Here is a 14,345-nt window from a genome sequence, read left to right on the forward strand (position 1 = left end):
GCATGTGAATCATTTGCAGTTATAAGAAGCATAAAAATATATTTTAGCACAAAATGCTTTGGGATATATCTCAGATCACTGAGATTTTGCATTTGTTTATGCAAGTGATTCAGTAGCTTACCTGATTTGATAAGATTACAGCTATAAATGTTAATTGTACATAGCATACTGCATTCTTTTGAGTCTAAATATTTTTCAAATATAAATTGAATTGAATGCTCATATTCTCAGTTTTGTGAAGATTTGTTTTTATAAGCTAACTAATTCATTTATACTTTTCATTTTGAGTTTAAACATAACATGAAAAGTATAAACATACATTTCAATAAGTATGCATGTATATATTTGCTTACAGTTTATTTTTTATCTAACATCTGAGGTTTATACCAAAATACATAAAACAATGAAGAGAATAAATAATAAGAATATTGAAGTTAAAATATGTGAGGAATTTAATAAAGGAAAGATTATTACATGAAAAGGTATATATTATGTGATATTATATGGTTAATAAAGGTCATCGCCAATTTTGATTCTGAGATAAGTGGAGATCAAAGCACAAAAGAAAAATGAAGGGTTATAAGATTCACAGCATCACTAAAATAAAAACAAACAAGTTGTTTAAGCAAAACACAGCTTATCTTCAAAATGAATCCTCTATCAATTTTCCCCCGTGGGTCTTTATGAAGAGAATTATTTCTTTAGCATCCCAGTGTTTTTCCATACTACATGCTCTGTACAGCAGTGGTTAAGAAAGAATACCTGGAATTATGCTGTTAGGGTTGAATCCTGGTTAACTAGGGAGCTGCTTAACTAACAGGTTTTTTTTTATATATGTAAAATGGGGAAAAGCAATATCAATTTTTTAAAGCTCTTGGGAGGTAAAAATTGGTTGAGTTTTGTGAAGTACTTAGTTCAGTGCCTGACACATTTTTAGCATTGAATTAATATTAACTTCATGCAGCTTCAACATCCTCTGGGTTAAGTGATAAGTATGGTGATGTATAATTGAGTAAACATATATTTTATGACTGTCAAATTAATGGGGTCCAAGAATGCCATTCTGGTTTAATCTAAAGGAATAATTTAGAACATCAAATAGTCTTTCCAGAGCTTAATCCACAGAACACTAATGTCATAAGATGGTTCCACCGGATTGTTGTGTGAAACTCAACCCTTTAAATCCTGTCTTCAGGCTGCAGAGTAAACATGAACCTATTTGAGGCTCTGAATTACCGTTCTTTAAGCAACCTATTTAACTCTGTTCAATACATCTTATTAGTTTTGTTTGTTGTTTCATTGCTGAACCATTTTGTTTGTTTTTATAACTTAGTAGAACCATATATTATGTAGTTATTAGTGTTCAACTGTATGCAATTTAGGAAACACTGCCTTAGAGCAATAGATGATGGCATGGACCTCAGGCAATCTTCCATAATGCAATTTCTTATAGCTCAGTTTTGGAAAAGTATAACAAGGCAAATATTTCAAGGTTATTTTTTGAAAACACCCAGAGTGCAGATATTTTATGTTGCTCTCTAGCATCTTAAGCATGAGATTTTGTTGGTGACCAATAATGAAAACTAATGGGCTTTAATAAAGTACATGCCTGAAGAGGTTCCATCACAGTCCAAATTTATATTGGACAAGAAAGTGTTGCTGGTGGTGAATCCGTATGGGTCTGCAGGAACCTCAATTCTTGCCTCCTCTGAAGAAAGAATTCTATGGAGGGGCATAAGGCAGCGTAAGAAACCAAAGCAAGTTTTAGAGCAGGAGTGAAAGTTGATTTAAAAAATTAGAGCATCCCTGTCTTGTGCCAGTTGCCCTCTCTCACCACTCCTATTCAACATAGTGCTGGAAATTCTGGCCAGGGCAATTAGTCAGGAGAAGGAAATAAAGGGTATTCAATTAGGAAAAGAGGAAGTCAAATTGTCCCTGTTTGCAGATGACATGATTGTATATCTAGAAAACCCCATTGTCTCAGCCCAAAATCTCCTTAAGCTGATAAGCAACTTCAGCAAAGTCTCAGGATACAAAATCAATGTACAAAAATCACAAGCATTCTTGTACACCAATCACAGACAAACAGAGAGCCAAATCATGAGTGAACTCCCATTCACAATTGCTTCAAAGAGAATAAAATACCTAGGAATCCAACTTACAAGGGATGTGAAGGACCTCTTCAAGGAGAACTACAAACCACTGCTCAATGAAATAAAAGAGGATACAAACAAATGGAAGAACATTCCATGCTCATGGGTTGGAAGAATCAATATCATAAAAATGGCCATATTGCCCAAGGTAATTTATAGATTCAATGCCATCCCCATCAAGCTACCAATGACTTTCTTCACAGAATTGGAAAAAACTACTTTAAAGTTCATATGGAACCAAAAAAGAGCCCACATCGCCAAGTCAATCCTAAGCCAAAAGAACAAAGCTGGAGGCATCACGCTACCTAACTTCAAACTATACTACAAGGCTACAGTAACCAAAACAGCATGGTACTGGTACCACAACAGAGACATAGATCAATGGAACAGAACACAGCCCTCAGAAATAATGCCACATATCTACAACTATCTGATCTTTGACAAACCTGACAAAAACAAGCAACAGGGAAAGGATTCCCTATTTAATAAATGGTGCTGGGAAAACTGGCTAGCTATATGTAGAAAGCTGAAACTGGATCCCTTCCTTACACCTTATACAAAAATTAATTCAAGATGAATTAAAGACTTACATGTTAGACCTAAAACCATAAAAACCCTACAAGAAAACCTAGGTAATACCATTCAGGACATAGGCATGGGCAAGGACTTCATGTCTCAAACACCAAAAGCAATGGCAACAAAAGCCGAAATTGACAAATGGGATCTCATTAAACTAAAGAGCTTCTGCACAGCAAAAGAAACTACCATCAGAGTGAACATGCAACCTACAAAATGGGAGAAAATTTTTGCAACATACTCATCTGACAAAGGGCTAATATCCAGAATCTACAATGAACTCAAACAAATTTACAAGAAAAAAACAAACAACCCCATCAAAAAGTGGACAAAGGACATGAACAGACACTTCTCAAAAGAAGACATTTATGCAGCCAAAAAACAGATGAAAAAATGCTCATCATCACTGGCTATCAGAGAAATGCAAATCAAAACCACAATGAGATACCATCTCACACTAGTTAGAATGGCGATCATTAAAAAGTCAGGAAACAACAGGTGCTGGAGAGGATGTGGAGAAATAGGAACACTTTTACACTGTTGGTGGGACTGTAAACTAGTTCAACCATTGTGGAGGTCAATGTGGCGATTCCTCAGGGATCTAGAACTAGAAATACCATTTGACCCAGCCATCCCATTACTGGGTATATACCCAAAGGACTATAAATCATGCTGCTATAAAGACACATGCACACGTATGTTTATTGCAGCACTATTCACAATAGCAAAGACTTGGAACCAACCCAAATGTCCAACAACAATAGACTAGATTAAGAAAATGTGGCATATATACACTATGGAATACTATGCAGCCATAAAAAATGATGAGTTCATGTCCTTTGTAGGGACATGGATGAAACTGGAAACCATCATTCTCAGTAAACTATCGCAAGGACAAAAAACCAAACACCGCATGTTCTCACTCATAGGTGGGAATTGAAGAATGAGAACTCATGGACACAGGAAGGGGAACATCACCCTCCAGGGACTGTTGTGGGTGGGGGGATGGGGGAGGGACAGCATTAGGAGATATACCTAATGCTAAATGACGAGTTAATGGATGCAGCACACCAACATGGCACATGGATACATATGTAACAAACCTGCACATTGTGCACATGTACCCTAAAACTTAAAGTATAATAATAAAAAAAATAAAAAATTAGAGCAGAAACGAAGGGAAGTAAAGAACACTTGGAAGAGGGCTAAGTAAGTGCCTTGAGAGATCAAGTGTGCAATGTGACCTTTGACTTGGGGTTTAGTATGTTGATATGTGTCCGTGGTCTTGTGTTACTTCACCCTTGATTCTTCCCTTGGGGTGGGCTGTCCACATGTGCAGTGGACTGTCAACGCTTGGGAGGGCCACATGTGCAGTATGTTTACTGGAGTTCTACACATGCTCACTTAAGGCATTCCTCCCTTACCAGTCAAGTGTTCCTATAAGAACATACACCAGTTAAACGCTGCCATTTTGCCTCTAGTGTGCATGTGTGAACTCATATGCCCAACTCTTGAAATCTTATTGGGAAGCAGCTGATTACCAGCTTCAGGTTTTTTTCTATTAGGAGACTGCCTTCCCCTGGCACCAGCTGTTGAAACGGGAAAAGTTTCCTTGTCCCCCTCGCTGGCCATGCATTTGGGGGCATGGCTCGCTTCTTTAGTGCCCTGCTGCTCAAACCTCTAGGGGAGCATACAGACAGGCAGGCTGTGGGGCTCTAACCCCACGGCAGTGTCTGGGGTGAATGTTTACATCTCCTGAAGCCCCAGTGGGCCTGTGTTACAGTGTGCTCTTTTAGTTTTGCTGTCTATAGGCAGCTTGTGTTAATCAGCTCAATTAGACCCTGTACCTTGTCACAAGGACAGACGGCTTTCTGTAGCTTGGTTTCTTGCCTTGGTGTACTGGAAGAATCAGATCACACCTGGGCTTGGAGAATGAGTACAAGGTTTTACTGAGTAGCTCCCAGCAGATGGGAGAAGCCAGAAGGGGATGGAGTGGGAAGGTTTTCCCCTGGAGTAAGGCCACTCAGTGGCCCCGGCTCTCCTCTGCCTGCCCCAGCCAAACTCTGTGTTGTTCTGCCTATCGGTAGCCTGCCAACATGCTGTTGCTAGTCCGTGTGCTCCTTTCAACATCTAGCCACCTGTGTGTCTGCCTGCGAGAGTCTTGGGGATTTTATACGCACAAGATAGGGGCATGGCAGGCCAGGGTGGTTTTGGGAAATGCAACATTTGGGTAGGAAAACAAATATACCTGTCTTTACCTAGGTCCACAGGCACAGGCCCAGGGGTGGAGACCTAGCCAGGGACCACACCCTCCTCTACCCAGCACTTCCCTTCCCCACTCCATTTCATGGAAGGGACCATGCCCTTCCCTTCTCAGCACTTCCCTATCACTGCGACCAATTATTATTTTAGAGCGACAGTTAAAAACCACCTGACCATCACCTGATGGTTGCTTGACATTGCTAGTGGGGGTGGGGCTCTCCTGCCCTGTTCATGTCTGACTAGTTACCTACTGTAACAAAAGGACCAACTATCTGGGCCAAAATCTTACTTAAGATACTAGTGCTGGGCCTATTTCAACATGGTCATATAATTGAAGACTCATAGAACACAGCATATTAAGTGTAAGATAAAGCATTTTCAAACAGTTAGCTACCACAGCCTTATACCACACAGCCACATATCCAAAGATGAATTAACTCTCAATTTTACTACTTAAGAAACTGAATAATTTTACCTCTTGCAGAAACACGTGTACTATACATTCCTTATATGAAATATTTTTTGATATCTCCAAAAATCATATTTCTCAGTAGTCATTCTTAAGCCATCTTTTCAGCAATAATTAAATAGCATAGTTAATAATTTTTAGACTACTCTTAGCATATGCTAACAAAGTCACATTATAAAAGAAAAGTATTTATATTTGATTTCAAAATTACATATGGTTCATTCAAAAGTAGTAAAAACAAAGCTGGGGACATCACACTACCTGATTTGAAAAAGGAAACAAAGTTATAGTAATCAAAACATCATGTTGCTAAAATAGAAACAGATATATACTCTGTCGCCCCAGCTGGAGTGCCATGGTGCGAACTTGGCTCTCTGCGGCTTCTGCCTCCTGGGTTCCAGTGGTTCTCCTGCCTCGGCCTCCTGAGTAGCTGGGATTACAGGCATGCACCACTACACCCAGCTGGTTTTTGTATTTTTAGTAGAGAAGGAGGTGGAGGCAGGAGGGTCCTAAGGTGTCATTCAAGACACACAGCCATAACTTTTTATTGAGAGTAGAGCTAGGGCCCCAGGGATTGCTGTGGTCAAGTTACAGACAAAAATGACCACTCATTAGAAGACAGGAGAGGAGTGTTTAGTTACAAAAGCAGTCAACAATTCAGGTGTATCTACATTCAGTCAGCAAATAAAAGTTGTTCAACTTGGTTGCTAATGGGACCCACTCTACTGAGGCTTTGTATAGAACTCATAGAGGAAAACAGCTTCAAGTAACGAACTACCCTGTGCCTTTCTTGGAGCATATTTGATGAACGGTTATACTTATTTACGGTTTCCACCGTGCACATCAGCCAGACAAGTAATGGAGGTGAGAGTGTAAGTGACTATTCCTCCTCCATTCCATCGACTCCCAGCACCAGCCAGGAGGAACTTCGGATCAATGTTCCTCCCACTGCCAACACACCCACGCCCGTTTGCAAGCAGTCCAAGCCCTGGTCCAACCTGTTTACCTCTCAGAAAGGGAGCAACCCAGACAAAGAGAAGAAAGGCCTGGAGAGTCGTGCGGACAGCATCAGGAGTGGCAGAGCCATACCCATTAAACAGGGCATGCTATTCAAGCTAAGTGGCAAATGGCTGAAGAAATGGAAAAAGAAATATGTCACCCCGTGTGACAATGGCGTGCTGACCTATCATCCAAATTTGCATGATTACATGAAGAATATTCATGATAAAGAGATCCACCTTCGGAGAACCACTGTGAAAGTCCCAGGAAAGAGATCACTCCTAGCCACATCCGCCTGTGCGCCCATCTCCAGCTCTAAACCAATGGCCTAACCAAGGACATGAGCAGTTTACACATCTCACCCAATTCAGACACAGGGCTGGATGACTCCCTATGCTCCAGCCCCAGTATCTCCAGCACCACCAGCCCCAAGCTCGATCCGCCCCCCTCTCCTCACGCCAACAGAAAGAAACACCAAAAGAAGAAAAGCACTAACAACTTAAAAGACCATGGCCTCTCCGGCACTGCTGAAGAACAAGAAGAAAACATTATCATTGTGTCCCTTACTGGCCAAACGTGGCACTTTGAAGCCGCGACGTATGAGAAGCGGGACGCCTGGGTTCAAGCCCTAGAGAGCCAGATCCTGGCCAGCCTGCAGTCATGCGAGAGCAGCAAGAGCAAGTCCCGGCTGAGGAGCCAGAGCGAGGCCGTGGCCCTGCAGTCGATCGGAAACCTGCAGGAACTCCCACTGTGTGGACTGCGAGACCCAGAATCCTTACTGGGCCAGTTTGAACTTCGGAGTTCTCATGTGCATCAAGTGCTCAGGAATCCACCGGAATCTTGGCACTCACCTTTCCCAAGTCCGATCTCTGGACCTGGATGACTGGACAGTCCAGCACACCAAGGTGATGTCGTCCATCAGGAACGAGCTAGCCAACAGCATCTGAGAAGAGAGCAATCAGGGGAGGAAGAAACCCTCAGTAGACTCCACAAGGGAAGAGAAGGAACGGTGAATCCGTGTCAAGTATGAGCAGAAGCTCTTCCTGGCCCAGCTACCCTGCTGTCCCTGGGCCAGTACCTGCTGCGGGCCACCGCTGATGAGGACATGCTGCTGCTGGCACATGGCTCCCTGGAGGAGGTGAATGAGACCTGCGGGGAGGGAGACAGCTGCACCGTGCTGCATCTGGCTTGCCGCAAGGGGAATGTGGTCCTGGCACAGCTCCTGATCTGCTAAGGGGTGGAGGTCATGGCCCGAGATGCCCATGGGATCACAGCGCTGGCCTAAGCCCAGCAGGCCTCCAACCAGGAGAGCATGCACGTGCTGCTGCAGTACGGATGCTCCAACGAGCGCTGGTAGTATCTGTTTAATTTTATTTGACTGCAGTCTCCTTGGTGCAAAAACAAAATGTGAAAAATAAATAAGAATAGCATTACAAGTACATTTCATAAACTAAGTAAATACCAGTACCAGGCTGTTTTGGTTACTGTAGCCTTGTAATATAGTTTGAAGTCAGGTAGCGTGATGCCTCCAGCTTTGTTCTTTTGACTTAGGATTGACTTGGCGATGCGGGCTCTTTTTTGGTTCCATATGAACTTTAAAGTAGTTTTTTCCAATTCTGTGAAGAAAGTCATTGGTAGCTTGATGGGGATGGCATTGAATCTATAAATTACCTTGGGCAGTATGGCCATTTTCACGATATTGATTCTTCCAACCCATGAGCATGGAATGTTCTTCCATTTATTTGTATCCTCTTTTATTTCATTGAGCAGTGGTTTGTAGTTCTCCTTGAAGAGGTCCTTCACGTCCCTTGTAAGTTGGATTCCAAGGTATTTTGTTCTCATTGAAGCAATTGTGAATGGGAGTTCACTCATGATTTGGCTCTCTGTTTGTCTGTGATTGGTGTACAAGAATGCTTGTGATTTTTGTACATTGATTTTGTATCCTGAGACTTTGCTGAAGTTGCTAATCAGCTTGAGGAGATTTTGGGCTGAGACAATGGGGTTTTCTAGATATACAATCATGTCATCTGCAAACAGGGACAATTTGACTTCCTCTTTTCCTAATTGAATACCCTTTATTTCCTTCTCCTGCCTGATTGCCCTGGCCAGAACTTCCAACACTATGTTGAATAGGAGTGGTGAGAGAGGGCATCCCTGTCTTGTGCCAGTTTTCAAAGGGAATGCTTCCAGTTTTTGCCCATTCAGTATGATATTGGCTGTGGGTTTGTCATAGATAGCTCTTATTATTTTGAGATATGTCCCATCAATACCTAATTTATTGAGAGTTTTTAGCATGAAGGTTGTTGAATTTTGTCAAAGGCCTTTTCTGCATCTATTGAGGTAATCATGTGGTTTTTGTCTTTGGTTCTGTTTATATGCTGGATTACATTTATTGATTTGCGTGTGTTGAACCAGCCTTGCATCCCAGGGATGAAGCCCACTGGATCATGGTGTATAAGCTTTTTGATGTGCTGCTGGATTCGGTTTGCCAGTATTTTATTGAGGATTTTTGCATCAATGTTCATCAAGGATATTGGTCTGAAATTCTCTTTTTTGGTTATGTCTCTGCCAGGCTTTGGTATCAGGACGATGCTGGCCTCATAAAATGTGTTAGGGAGGATTCCCTCTTTTTCTATCGATTCCAAAGGACTATAAATCATGCTGCTATAAAGACACATGCACACGTATGTTTATTGCGGCACTATTCACAATAGCAAAGACTTGGAACCAACCCACATGTCCAACAATGATAGACTGGATTAAGAAAATGTGGCACATATACACCATGGAATACTATGCAGCCATAAAAAATGATGAGTTCATGTCCTTTGTAGGGACATGGATGAAACTGGAAATCATCATTCTCAGTAAACTATTGCAAGGACGAAAAACCAAACACCACATGTTCTCACTCATAGGTGGGAATTGAACAGTGAGAACTCATAGACACAGGAAGGGGAACATCACACTCCGGGGACTGTTGTGGGGTGGGGGGAGGGGGGAGGGACAGCATTAGGAGATATACCTAATGCTAAATGACGAGTTAATGGGTGCAGCAAAATAACGTGGCACATGGATACATATGTAACCAACCTGCATATTGTGCACATATACCCTAAAACCTAAATAAAATAAAATAAAAAAACTAAGTAAATACACAAAAGGCTGTTTTTTCTGATCAAAAGAGATATTTTATGTCCTTTTGCCAAGGTGGATGTGTTAGTCTCAAGCCTTCCTGGGCCACATTAAGTCACACAGCCTTCTGTATTATGTATTTAGAAAAGATGTGTGAAAATATATTTGAAAAACATTCATAAATATGCACTAAATTTTGTACACATGGCACCTCTCTTTTTTCCTTTTTTTTTTTTTTTTTTCAGACGGAGTCTCACTCGGTCATCCAGGCTGGAGTGCAGTGGCATGATCTCGTCTCACTGCAGGCTCTGCCTCCTGGGTTCACGCCGTTCTCCTGCCTCAGCCTCCCGAGTGGCTGGAACTACAGGCACCCGCCGCCATGACCGGCTAATTTTTTGTATTTTTGGTAGAGACGGGCTTTCACCATGTTGGCCAGGATGGTCTCGATCTCCTGACCTTGTGATCTGCCTGCCTCGGCCTCTTAAAGTGCTGGGATTACAGGTGTGAGCCACCGCGCCCAGCCCATACGTAACTTTTTTCAAATATATTTTCATGTTTCTCTTAATTTATAAATTGAACTGGTTATGAACTAATAATATGCAACTAGTTGAGATAAGAGGGTTACAGATCATTGTACATGGAAAATATTCCCAGCAGTAAACACTTCCATTAATGAGATCTACAGCTTTTAAAAAGGAGCATCTCCGAATAAGATGGTGGTACAATTTGCTTATTAAAATTGAGAAAGAAAAAAAAAAAAAGACACACCGAAGTATATTAGAAAGGGAAAAGAGGGAATGTGATTTCTCATGATTGAAAGCTTGATTTAGATTGCATATGGCTTTTGCTAAACAAGACCAAGTGGCTCTGACAAGACAGGGTGGTTTTCCGAATGCCAGCCCGAGGTGCCCCATGAAAGCAGCTGCCGATGGTTTCAGATGTAGAGAGCTAGGTGATGCAGGAGGGAGAGCTGGATTGGAAAAGGGAGAGTTTTGTACAGTAGCTAAGCTCAATGTGCCTTTGAGAGAGCAGAGTGGCAGCATCTAGTCATTATTTGGATATACAGGACTAGAGCATGAATCTGATGTAGAGCTACAGAATGAAGAGCAATAGCAGCTGTTTAAATACAGAGAAAGTGTGTACAATGAAATTGGACAAGCCAGGCATGGTGGTTTCATGCCTTTGGCCCTAGCTACTTGACAGGCTGAGGTGGGGGAATTACTTGAGCCCAGCAGTTTGAGTCCAGCCTGGGCCAAATGGTGAGACCCTATATCTTAAGAAAAGAAAAAATAAGGCCAGGTACGGTGTCTCGTGCCTGCAATCCCAGGACTTTGGGAGGCCAAGTTAAGAGGATTTCTCAAGTGTAGGAGTTTAAGACCAGACTAGGCAATAAAGTGAGACCCATTTCTAAGCAAAAAAAAAAAAAAAAAAATTGACTGGACTTGGTGGCACATGCCTGTGGCCCTGGGTACAGGCTGAGGCAGGAAGATCACTTGGGCCTGGGAGGTGGAGGCTACAGTGACCTGTATTCATGCCAGTGCACTCTAGCCTGGGTGATGGAGTGAGACCCTGTCTCAAAAACAGAAAAAGTGGACAGAAAATAGGTCAGTAAGGACTATTGTCATTTAAGGGACAAGCCCCCAGAGAAGTGGCTTCTAGACTGGGAGGAGGAAAAGCAGAAGAGGATAATAAAAGGAGAAAGAGTTCAGATAGGAGAGGCTGTGGTCACAGTGCTGAATGCTGCCAAGCAGTGACTTGATTTGTGAACACTCACTGGATGCTGACTCTGTTGCTCTTCTAAGTGCTGGGGTAGAGGAGAGGGCAGGTGGAGCACAGTTCTTGCTTTTATGAGCTTATGTTCTAGGAAGATCAAACTTAAGTATTTTTTTCAGGTAGTATGAAATAGCAGGAAGAGGAAGCAGGGTAAAGGGACACAGAGTGACTGGGGGCTATTTTAGGTAGAATGATAAGGAAGAGCCTCTCTAGAGAGCTGACATTTGAACAGTGACCTGACTGAAGGGAAGACGGAAAACAGTGCTGACATTACAGGCAGCAGAATGACTGCCAAGACAGACAGAAACGCATTTCATGTGTGTTTGAGGAACAAACAACAAGGTGACCAGCATGGTCAGAATGAAGAATAAGGGAAACCTTGAATGAGGATAAAGCAATTCCATCTTGGATGCTAATCTGCCATGTTCTGGTTAATCCCAGTTCCAAGAATTCATCTAGGATTTCTACTTTATCTTTTTAAATTTTTTTTATTATTTTTTGTATTTTTTGAGACAGAGTCTCACCCTGTCTCCCAGGTTGGACTGCAATGGCACAATCTCAGCTCACTGCAACCTCCCCCTCCTGTGCTCAAGCGATTATCCTGCCTCAGCTTCCTGAGTAGCTGGGATTGCAGGCACCTGCCACCAAGCCTGGCTAATTTTTGTATTTTTAGTAGAGACGAGGTTTTACCATGTTGGCCAGGCTGGTCTTGAACTCCTGACCTCAAGTGATCTGCCCACCTCAGCCTCCCAAAGTGCTGGGATTACAGGCATGAGCCACTGTGCCTGGCCATACACATCCCTCCTGAAGCACGCATTACCCTTTCCCTATGCTATATAAGCCCTGAGCTGGGGAGGTGGGGGTAATGGCGTAGGGATCCACCATCTTGTCTTGGTACCATCCCTGACTTGGCTTCTGTTCATAAACGCCTAATAAATGTTTCATTCTGAGAAAAAAGAAAAAAGAAACAGACATATAGATGAATGGAAGAGAATAGAGAGCCCAGAAATAAATCCATGAATGTGTGGCCAATAGATTTTAACAATGATCCCAAGATATTCTGTTCATTAAATGATGCTAGAAAGACTGGATATTCACATGGAGAAAAATGAAAATAGACCCTCATCTCACACCATATACAAAAACCAACTCACAATGTATTAAAGACTTGAATGCAAAACCTAGAACTGTAAAACTACTTTAAGAAAATAGAGGGATAAAACTATATGACATTGGGTTTGAACAATGATATTTTTGGATATGAAACAAAAGCAAAGGCAACAAAAACAAAAGTAGACAAAAGGAAGCATATCAAACTAAAAAGCTTCTGCACAACAAAGAAAATAATCAGCAGATTGAAGAGACAACTTATGGAAGAGAAATTGTATTTGCAAACCATATATCTGATATGGAGTTAATATTCAAAATACATAAGGAACTCAAACAACTCAGTGATAAGAAAACAACCCAATTAAAAAGTGGTCGAAGGACATGAATAGACATTTCTCAAAAGAAGATATACAAATGGCCAACAGCAATACTAAAAAATGTTCAACACCACTAACCATCAGGGCAATTCAAATTAAAACTGCAATGGGGTATCAATTTACACCTGTTAAAATAGCTGTTATGAAAAAAGATGGAAGATAAGTGTTGGTGAGGTGATAGACAAAAGGGAACCCTTACATACTGTTGGGAATATAAATTAGTACAGCCATTATGAAGACAGTATGGAGGTTCCTCAAGAAATTAAAAATAGAATCACCATATGACCCAACAATCCCACTATTGGGTATATATGCAAAGGATATGAAATGGATGAATGCATAAAAAATGTGTTATGTTTAAACAGTGAAATACAATTAAGCCTTAAAAAAAGAAGGAATTTCTGTCATTTGCAATAACATGGATGAACCTGAAGGATATTATGTTAAGTGAAATAAACTAGACACAGAAAGACAAATAATGCATAATCTCACAAATAATGCATTATCTGGACTGTAAAAAAGCTGAATTCATAGGATCAGAGAGCAAAATGATCGTTACCAGAGGCTGAGGGTGAGGGTGGGGATTGGGGACACAAAATTTTAGTCAGATGGGAGGAATAAGATTAAGAGATCTATTATGTGTCATGGTGACTACAGTTAGTATCAATATATTTTATATTTGAAAATTGCTAAGAAAGTAGATTTTAAATGTTCTTACTGCAAAAATAATAGGTATTTAAGATAATGCATATGTTAATTAGCTTTAGCCATTCTATAATGTATACATATATCAAAACATCATGTTGTACACTATAAATATGTAAAATTTTTACTTGTCAATAAAAAGGAGAGACAAAACGTAATGCCAGAACAGTAGGCAGTAATCTAAGAACAAAACAAAACAAATTAACAAGACAATGACAACAGCAAAAGTAGAAAATCATTGTTGCATTAAATTAAATATTAGGAGGGGGACAAAACATGTCCTTACTATACTACTTGAAATTGTTATTGTTCTCCCAGGAAGCTTTTCCTAACAACTTTCTTTACAAAGGTAGAATTAAATAAGAAATACAGATTTTAAATATCTTTTAAATGTTGCTTTCAGGTACATCAGAACAAGCTGAATAAAGGAAGATGCCTTATTGATTGACTTCTCTTTATACGCACATGGTGTGGTAAAATGCTAGAAATGTAGGAGACACTTGACGATTGAATGAAATAATGGATTCATGGGAACTAGCAAAGAACCTCAAAAGCAGGATGATTATTCAGCTAGAGTATCTGTTTATAGAGAGACACAAGTGAAATGTCCTCATTCTTACACCATACTTCTAGAATTGCCTTACAAATTATCTCTTCATATTTCTAACCAAAAATTGAAATATGAGTTGTAGAGGCAGTTCAAACCATTTTAATTGAGAATGAAGACAGATCAAATAGAGTCAAATTCTTTTGAGAGGGAAATATAATGAACCAGAAATAGGTCAA

General features: G+C 40.8%; 1 pseudogene; it reads left to right on the forward strand.

Moving 5' to 3' along the window:
- The first annotated feature begins 1,605 nt into the window (after positions 1 to 1,605).
- LOC116475411 (arf-GAP with GTPase, ANK repeat and PH domain-containing protein 11-like) lies at positions 1,606 to 7,877 on the forward strand (annotated as a pseudogene).
- Positions 7,878 to 14,345: the final 6,468 nt, after the last annotated feature.

The sequence above is a fragment of the Hylobates moloch genome, unplaced genomic scaffold (genome assembly GCF_009828535.3).
Source record: "Hylobates moloch isolate HMO894 unplaced genomic scaffold, HMol_V3 SCAFFOLD_10, whole genome shotgun sequence".
NCBI lineage: Eukaryota > Metazoa > Chordata > Mammalia > Primates > Hylobatidae > Hylobates > Hylobates moloch.